This window comes from Neophocaena asiaeorientalis, unplaced genomic scaffold (genome assembly GCF_003031525.2).
Source record: "Neophocaena asiaeorientalis asiaeorientalis breed wild unplaced genomic scaffold, Neophocaena_asiaeorientalis_V1.1 scaffold39, whole genome shotgun sequence".
NCBI lineage: Eukaryota > Metazoa > Chordata > Mammalia > Artiodactyla > Phocoenidae > Neophocaena > Neophocaena asiaeorientalis.
Window position 1 is genome coordinate 8,563,304 of NW_020175670.1, and position 10,465 is coordinate 8,573,768.

A 10,465-nucleotide genomic window follows, 5' to 3' on the forward strand; every position below is an offset into this window, starting at 1 on the left:
ATCAAAAAATGTTAATTTTCTAGTAACATGAACAGACCCTAAGTTAACACCTCAAATTTTATTTTACAATTTAAAAATTTTTAATTTGCATCTGAGACAAATTAAAAGGAGAGTCAAATATAAAATTTTGTAGATATCATAATGACCCATCTCAGCAAAATTTTAATAATTAAGACATAGGTGATTGGAAGCTCTGAATAATTTTCAGGGTTGTTTGGACATTAGCTGATCAATACCCTATGAAAAACTTACTTTTATGATGATTCTGATGGACTGAAATTGTGTACTAGATTCTGAATCACAAAATTTTACATAGATTAAGAAATAATGAGATGGATCATTAGAAGTAATTTTACTTAGAACCTGTTAATGCAACGTGTGGCCCTTGATTTCAAAGGCAATAGAATTAGCTGTTAAAAATATAGATTCTGGGGGTGGGCTGCCGGGAACAGGGCGGAGTGCGGCCGCACGGGTGCGTCAAGGGGGAGAGGCAGCCGCTGCAATAGACGTGTTCCTCATGATCCGGCGCCACAAGACCACCATCTTCATGGACGCCAAGGAATCGAGCACCGTGTTTGAGCTGAAGCGCATTGTCCAGGGCATCCTCAAGTGGCCGCTGGTGGAGCAACAGCTGTACAAGGACGACCAGCTTCTGGACGACAGAAAGACATTGGGCGAGTGTGGCTTCACCAGCCAGACAGCATGGCCTCAGGCCCCAGCCACTGTGGGGCTAGGCTTCAAAGCAGATGAAGCCTTTGAGACCCTGCACATCCAGCCCTTCTCCAGCCCACGTGAGCTGCTGGAGGTGATGAAGCCACAGGACTGAGGAAGCAGCGCCAATGAACAGGCTCTGCAGTGAGAGTCCCCCTCCCACCAACTGCACCCCAATAAGAGATTTGGGTGCCCCCCCAAAAAAATACAGAATCTGGGACTTCCCTGGTGGTGCAGTGGTTAAGAATCTGCCTGCCAAAGCAAGGGACGTGGATTTGAGCCCTGGTCCAGGACGATCCCACATGCCGCGGAGCAACTAAGCCCGTGCGCCACAACTACTGAGCCTGTGCTGTAGAGATCGAGAGCCACAACTACTGAGCCTGAGTGCCACAACTACTGAAGCCTGCACACCTAGAGCCCGTGCTCCACAACAAGAGAAGCCACGGCAATGAGAAGCCTGTGCACCGCAAAGAGTAGCCCATGCTGGCTGCAACTAGAGAAAGCCCGGGCGCAGCAAGGAGGACCCAACACAGCCAAAAATAAATAAATCAGTTAAAAAGAAAACCATATATATATATATATAACCCTTCCAAATCTACTGAATCAGAATCTGCATTTTAATAAGATCCCCAGGGAATTTGTATGCACATTACAGTTTGAGAAGCACTGGTCTGGGTCATCATTATAGTAATTAGTATTGTTATGGGTTGAAATGTGAACTCAAAACACCCACTGGTTTTTACGTTTTAGTCTAGAGATGAGCTGACCACATGTAAGTCCTGATATTTTTTAGGCAAAAAGGTAGTTTGAGAGAAAAATGGGGAGAAAGAACTGAGGTCTCCTTTTATTTTAGACTTGATGTGATTGTCTGGTTGGCAAAAGCATCCATTCACAATTCTGCTATCCATTTTCTCTGGTCTTCTTTGTGGTCATACTCTGGCTCTCCTCTTTCCTTCTGCAGTCTTCCATATTCCTCAATTAATCCCTGATTTTCAAAGGCAATAGTTTCTAGATTCTCAGCAGCCAAGTATTTATTGGGTAGAAATGAGTTAACCCAAGAAACGTTTGAAGTTGGCAGGATTCTGATGGTTCAGGAAATTTTGAAAATCATCAGATGGGGCTCTAAATATTGGAATGGTTGACAAGATTTTTCCAGGACATGGCAGATGTTGACTCACAGGAATTAATGTGATTAACCTTCAGCCAAAGTACGTTCAAGGCAGAGAGGTGAATCTGAGTCATTAGCTTTTGGTTCTGCAGCAATGAAAAATTACGGCATTTGCTCTGTCCATGCCCTTCCATACACAGATCACCTCATTTGTATCATTGCTCCTTCATGTTTCTTTTCAAAAGTATGAAATGCCAAGGTGAGTGACCAAAAGAGAGCAGCTATTCAGTATATGGCAATGACAACCAAGCTAAGGTTTTCTTCTCGTCAAATATTTCTATTGAGAACTCTTTTGTTTCTTCCTCTCTGTGCTTTCTTCTTGGAGAAGAAAGAGGCTTTTCAAAAGAGTTGCTGAAAAGTTACAATTTCTTCTCCTCTTAACTCCCCAACCTACTCCAATCTCTCCCCGGTGCTTTACCAAACCAGCATTTTCCAAGAACACCAAAGACCTAATTTTCAAATGTATTTGAAAAAAGATTAATTCTCAATCTACTTGAACTCAGAGAAGCGTTTGGTATGGTTGACCATTAGCTCCTCTAGAAACCATCTCCTCCCTTTGTTTCATGGGACACACATGCTCCTGGTTTGCCTCCCACGTCTCATCTCTATTTGCATAATCAGTTCCTAGCTCCTCATCTGCCTGCTCCTTTTTTTGAGTATTTCTTAGGGCTCCATCCTCTTCTCTTTCATTTTACTTCCCCTCCTGAAGCAATCTTATTCACCCTTTTGGCTTCAATTTAATCACTCCAATACTGTCAGTAATAATAACATTTAATGGTTGGTTGTAATGTGCCAGGCACTGTACTAAGCTCTTCATTTGACTTATCTAATTTATTCCTCATAACAGCTCCGAAATGTTTAACTCCATCCTGTGCTTCTCCTGAGTCTCAGAAATGCTCATACACACGTATACCAGAAAAGTCCTTTGACTGTCTTGGAGGCACCTCAGAGGCGAAATGTTAAACATGGTATTCTTCATCTTTCCCACTCTACTTCATATAAAATCTATTCTTCCAAAATTGTCCCCAAAATCAGTTCGTGGTATCACCAACCACCAACTACTTGCTCAAGCCAGAAACCTAAGGGTCAGGCTTTTTTGATTCTTACATTTGACCATGCTGTCTAATCACTAAATCCTATTGATTTTAGTTCCTAAATATCTTTCTAATATGCCACTTCTCTTGATTTCCATTACTTTCAATCAACTCCATGGTTTCTCAACCTTCACACCATTGACATGTTCGATCAGATAATTCTTTGTTATGGTAGATTGTCCTGTGCATTGTAGGATGTTTAGCAGCATCCCTGGCTTCTACCAACTAGATGTCAATGACGGCCCTTCGTCCTTCCCCCCAGAGTTGTGACAATTAGAAATGTCTCCAGGCATTACCGAATGTTCACTGGGAAGCAGTAATGCCCCCAGTTGAGAACTATGGCTTTAGTCCAAGTTAATATCATCTCCCTCTGTATTTAATACAACAGACTTAATTTGTCCTAAATGGTGAAAAACGCAAAAGTCACAACCCTTCTTAAAAACTTTAGCTTCTCCATGCTTTTAGAATAAAATCCAGAGTTCTTAAAAGTATTCCCAAAGACCTTAAAAACAGGTTTATTGAAATATAACTTATATACAAGACTGTACCTATCTAATGTCCATAATTTGATGAGCTTGGACATGTGCATACCCATGAAACCAACACAACAGTCAAAAGTAATAAACATACCCATCACCTCCAAAAGTTTCTTCCTTGCCCCACTTTCTTTCTTTTGTGGTAAGAGCTCTTAACATGAGATCTATTCTCCTAATTTTTAAAAAGTGCACAACACAGTATTGTTAACTAGAGGTACTATGTTGTACTGTAGATCTCTAGAACTTATTCATCTTGAATAACTAAAAACTTATACCTATTGAACAAATCCCCACTCACCCTCTCCACTCCCCATCCCCTAGCCCCTAGCAACTGCCATTCTAATGTCTACTTCTATTAGTTTGACTATTTTTGATGCCTTATATAAGTGGAATCATGCAGTATCTGTCCTTCAGTGACTGGATCATTTCATTTAGCATAATCTTCTCCAGGCTTATCCATGTTGTTGCATATGACAGGATTTCCTTCTTTATCTATTCATCCATCAACAGACACTTAGGTTGTTTTCATACCTTGGCTACTGTGAATAATGCTGTGATAAACATGGGAGTGCAAACACCACTTTGAGATAGTGATTTCCCTTCCTTTGGATATATACCCAGAAGTGGGCTTTCTGGATTATATGGTAGCTCTATAGTGCTGCAACATTTACATTCCCACCAACAGTGTACAAGGCTTCCAATTTCTCCACATCCTACCCAACACTTGTTAATTTGTTTTTTGAGAATAGTCTTCCTTTTAAAAAATTATTGAAATATACTTGGCATAAAATTGTGTAAATTTAAGGTGTACGTGTTAATTTGTTATTATTTATATGAGGTGATATCTCATTGTGGTTTTGATTTGCGTTTGGTTGATGCCAGTGATGTTGAGCACCTTTTCATATATTTGTTGGCCATTTGTATGTCTTTGAAGAAATGTCTGTTCAAGTCCTTTGCCCATTTTTAAATTGGGTTATATATATATTTTGCTATTGAGTTGTAAGAGTTCCTTATATATTTTGAATATTAACCCCGTATCAGATATATGGTCTGCAAATATTTTCTCCCATTCCACAGGTTGCCATTTAATTCTGTTGATTGTTTTCTTTGCTGCGCAGAGCTTTCTAGTTTGATGTAGTCCCACATGTTTATTTTTGCTTTTGTTTGTGCTTTTGGTGTCACGAACAAGAAAGCATTGTTAAGACCCTGTTTCCTTCTAGAAATTTTACAGTTTCAAGTCTTACATTTACATTTTTAATACATTTTGAGTTTATTTTTTTATAAGACAAGGGTCCAATTTCATTCTTTTGTATGTGGATATTCAGTTTTCCCCACACCATTGTTGCAAAGACTATCCTTTCGCCATTGTGTGTTCTTGGAATCCTTGTGGAAGATCAGTTGACTACTTATATGTCAGTTCATTTCTGGACTCTGTTCTGTTCCATTGCTCTACATGTCTGTCTTTATGCCAGTAAAACACTGTTTTAATTACCTCAAGTGATCTACAGATTCAATGTTATCCCCATCAAAATCCCAATGGTATTTTTTACAGAAATATAAAAAAGTCCTAAAATTCAAATGGAACCATAAGAGACCTCAAGTAGACAAAGCAATCTTGATGAAGAACAAAGCTGGAGGCATTACATTTTCTAATTTCAAAATATATTATAAATCTACAGTAATTTAAAAAAGCGTTCCCAAGTTTTGACTCTTACTTATTCTTCAGTTTCCTTTTGGGCTGTACTGGATTTCCTTATATAAGCATTTCCTCAAAATACCAATTCTCTGTCCTTGGGCTTTTTGCAGCTCTTTTGTCCTTTGCTTGGAATGCTTCCACTTTCCCCTCTCCCTTCTCCTAGTCAATTGCCCATCATCCTTCAGGTCTCAGCTGACAAGTTACTTACTCAAAGAGATCCTTCTTAACCAGTACTGGTATTCCTCTCTACCAGACTAGGTTAATGACTCACGCTACCCAAACTATATGCTTCCATAACAGATTGCACTTCCTCTTTATATATATATATATGTTGTCCGCTTAGTACCTGTTACAATGCAGGGCACGTAGTACAAACTCAAGTGATTGAATGCTTTGGAGACTCTATTGGAAAGAAGCAGTGGTATCTCGTAGCCTATCAGGATGGGAAATTCAGAGATGTCTCATTAGCTACAAGAAGTAGGAACCATGAAGTCAGGGACCAAGGTCACATTTTCTATCTGCTGGGACCAAATTATCTCTTGTCTCTATTCTTCTTGCACCCTTGCTTTATCTGTTTCTTTCTGCACTTCACTCTTTTTACCCATGTCAAATCAGCCTTGACTCTATAAGAACTCCATTACTGGCTTGTCTAATACCAAGTAACAAGTGCAACTAAATCATAAGTTTTCTGTAGTGCACAATTCAGTGGCCCCATATCCTGAAATTAATGAGAAAGATGAACAGTGAGATGTATGCCCTTGATTCTATGGTTACTTCTTTGGTTTTCCAGAAACCAATAGAAAGACATATGAGAACTTAGAGAATTTTTTAAAAATCCTGAGCATCTCATGGACCCTCTTCCACAGAGCATCAGTGTTTGGTCCCAAAGAAACAAGGCCAAGAACTCTCATAATCTCCAAATGCTGACAGAGCCACCACTGAAAGCCAGCCAACATGAACTGACCCTTTTACTTGTTGAATGGACACCACAGGAAATGATCATCAGTGAAAGAACTAACTTGATTTGTCTGATGGCCCTACAGAGACAAAGTTTTATTTATTTTTAAAACAGAACTAGAAATAGTTCCTTAAATTTTTAATTTCACTGTAAAGCTTGCTACCAGGCATAGGCAATTATATGCTTTGAGGAGCATGTATGGTGAAGCAGATGCATTTATGCTGAGACACATTCAGAGAAGAAAAAGTGGGCAAATTATATGGGGGCATATGGGCTTTGGTAAAAGACTCAGCCAATTGTCCCCACATCTCAAGAGCGAGACACAGCTTATATTTTGGAATAGCGGAAATCACGCTTTTGTGGATGTAGATGAACGCTCAAGTGTGATACATCAGGCAGCAGAGGCTGCCACTTGGAGCAATGCTGATTTATTTTAGGTAAGCTAAGCCAAGGGAAACCCATAATTTTCTAAGGAAGAGATTTTGCAATCATCTTTAAACTTTCAGATGCTAATTCCTATCTTATTTCTATAACCACCCGCTCTAGAGCATGTTTAATGAAAATAAGAGATGATGGCTGTCATATCTTAAGTGAGCTGAATTTTATCTGTGCTGAAAATCAATGTGAAATAATCTCTAATTATAAAGCTGGGAAACAGAACATTTCAGCACATGTGCATTAAAGGAGCAGGTCCCCAGTTCTTACCATTAGAGCTGTCTTGAAAATTACTCACATCTGCTAAAAGGGGAAAAGATTGAGCTTCTTCATCCGTGTTTTTTAAAAAATCTAAATATTTTGCAATTATGATGAAGTTTGGCCTGGACACCGATTTTTTTCTATGTTAGTGATTAAAGACATTTTATTTTACATGAAAAATGTCTCTGATTTGTGTAATACTGAATGCAGAAATTATATAGCATACGATACATAATTTTGCAAATGCTAAATAGATGGTATATGCTAGGTGTCATGCTAAATGCCTCACATGTTATCTGACTTATGTTTGCTTCCCGGTTAAGATAATGATCAAGTGGCAAAAACTCCCCATGGGACTAACTCTACTAAAAATTTTCCAAAAGATTCAGAAATCTACTTCAAATCTTCAGACAACAGCAACACAACAGCAAACCATAGAGAAAAGAACATAAAAAATGCTTTTATATGATATATAGCTTCTTTAAATATTTTAAAGGGTTGGGTTTTTATGGCTTGGGAAACATGATGATATTAATCATTTATCTTTGTACTTAAATAACAAGTCATATTTAATCTAAATCAAATCATTAATCTACATATGTTATGTACTGCTATGTGCTGAGATATGTAAGGGAGGTTTCCATATGGAACTAAATTCATAAACTCATTTCTTCAGCTTTTCTTCCTTTCAACTCGGTAGTCCACTTTCAAACCTGTGATTAAGAAAGAGGCAACATATAGCAAAAAAAAAAAAAGGATTCTTGAAAATCTCATAAATAATTGGGCCATGTTATACAGTTGATGGTCTTTTTTGCATTGCTGTTCACATTTTGAAAACTGCATTTTCTCCCTCAGTTTCCAAAACCACCAGTGAAAAAAACGATCTCTATAGGCATAAAAAGCCCCCTTAAGAACTGAATGGACAAATGATCATCTACACTATGTGGGTAAATCTTTTTAGACTGGTCATTTTTATCCTTCAAATTGCACATAACTTTGTGCTGGAATTGATGTTAAACTTAACAAGGTGCTCTGATCTTAAATCAACTCTCAGATTTTTCTTTTGTTTAGAAATCATGGAAGTGTTGCTGAAAATTCTCATTCAGTTTCATAAAAGATCTGCCCATAAACTTCAAAAATCTTAAACCACCGTTGGTCTCACTAAATGAAAATACATTTGATCACATTTACCTATGTGAAGGGGAAAATTAACCAAATCAACTCTTATGAGGCTCTATCAAGTCGTTTTGAATTGTTGTAAAAGGCATTAGTGGAACATTGATTAGTAACTAAAAGCTGAAATAGACTTAGTTGATCAAGGGATAATACAACCCCGAAAAATGTTGATCTTATTATTACTGTTTTTCAGCTATATCCTTAAGGTTGGGTCAAATCAATTCATCAACAACTCAGCTGAACAGCTGATATTCTACTTTAGAGAAAGGAAACTGCATCCATCGATCACCCCAACATTATTGAGTTACACTAAATTTCTCTCACTTTAAAAGTCTCTTAAGCAGAGAATGTCAAAATCTTTTATGCTAAGAAGGAATACCGACCTCTTAGCTGAAATTTCATGGCTGAATTTTGTGCATTTCTTCATGAAATAATGCTGCCTCTCAGAATAATTCAGGTCTTCTGGCTTTTATAAGGTCACTTATATCCTACAACTTTTGAACTGGGATGTCTATTTTATATTAAAATGGTATATTTACTATTCTGCTGGGGCACTACAAGGGATAGAAAGGAAATTTGCACACCATTCTAATGCAGGCTGCCTTTAAGAAGCCATCATAACTGACAATCACATTCCAGTGTATGTTTTCTTGAAGTCACTTGGTCAGAAATGTGTTTCATCATTCACCGACAATTTCAACCTATCTTTTCAGTATGAACTAGGCCACTCAACTGTGAACAACAGTTAATTATAAGCTCAATTTTTTAAATTGAAAATGCAGGATCTTATACATATATTTGTCAAATTGATTAGTATGTGAAAATGAAGATCGAATATAAGTCTGGAAGCTCTCCTACAGAGAGCTTTTTTTATTACCTAATAAAAAAAGCCCATTTTATCCGCTTAGAATAGTAGGTCCTTAACAGTCCAAGGACATGGATTTCTATGATATTTTTCATGTCAGTCAGTCAATAATTTACTAAGCACCCACTGTGTGCCTATGTTTATTGTATATAAATTTCAATATTTTCATCTTGAGAAAATGAAAGCCAAGATTTGTTATAATCACATAGTTCTTTTTTTAAATTAGAAAACAAAGACTATACTACCTGAAATCTTTCAACTCCCAACTCATCTGACTTGTGTTTATATTGTTGTGGGGTTTTATTCTAGTCCTTTGATGCTCAAAGCTGGTTTGCAGCCCAGATGCAACTTTCACCTGAAGCTTGTGAGAAATACTTACAAACTATCTATCTGATAATGAGTTAACATCCAAAATATACAAGAAACTTATACAACTCAAGAGCAAAACAAACAGGCAAACAATCTGATTAAAACTGGGCAGAGGTCCTGAGTAGACATTTTTCCAAAGAAGACATGCGAATTGCCTACAGGTACATGAAAAATGCTCAGCATTACTAACCATCAGGGAAATGCAAACCAAAACTACAATGACATAGCATCTCATACATTTTGGGATGTCTACTTTAAAAAAAGGGGGGGGTAACAATTGTTGGTGAGGATGTGTAGAAAAGGGAAACCGTGTGCACTACTGGTAGAAATGTAAATTGCTACAGCTAATGTAGAAAACAGTAAGCAGTTTCCTCAAAAAATTAAAAATAGAACTACCATATGATCCCACAATTCCATTTGTGGGAATATATCTGCAGGAAATGAAATAACTATTGTGAAAAGATATCTGCATCCCTATGTTCATTGCAGCATTATTCACAATAGCCAAGACATGGAAACAACCTGTCTATCGATGGATGTATGGATAAAGAAGTTGTGATATATATATACATACAATGGAATATTATTCAGCCTTTAAAAAGAAGGAGATCCTGTCATTTATGAGAACATGGATGGACCCTAAGGGCATTATGCTAAGTGAAATAAATCCACTTGTATGTGGAGCATAAACGTGCCAGATTCATAAAAGCAGACAGTGGAATGGTGATTGTCAGGAGCTAGGTGGGGGTGGGGTGGAGGAAATGGGAGATGTTGATCAAACTTCCAGTAAGAAAAAACAAAAAAATAACAAAATAAAAATGGTAGGGCTTCCCTGGTGGCGCAGTGGTTGAGAGTCCGCCTGCCGATGCAGGCCACATGGGTTCGTGCCCCAGTCCGGGAAGATCCCACATGCCGCGGAGCAGCTGGGCCCGTGAGCCATGGATGCTGAGCCTATGAGTAAGTTCTGGGGATCTAATGTATAGCATGGTCACTATAGTTAAAAATACTGTATTATATACCTGAAAGAGAGTAAATCTTAAATGTTCTCAACACACACAGAGGTAATTATATGACGTGATGGAGCTGTGTACTAACCCTATTATAGTAATCATTTCATGATAAATAGGTGTACCAAATCATCACATTGTATGCCTTAAACTTTTACACAATGCTATACATGAATTGTATCTCAATAA

The 10,465-nt window shown here is 37.8% G+C and overlaps 1 pseudogene; it reads left to right on the top strand.

The window, feature by feature from the left end:
- Nucleotides 1–517: 517 nt before the first annotated feature.
- On the top strand, nt 518–826 carry LOC112390617 (elongin-B pseudogene; annotated as a pseudogene).
- The last annotated feature ends 9,639 nt before the right edge of the window (nt 827–10,465 follow it).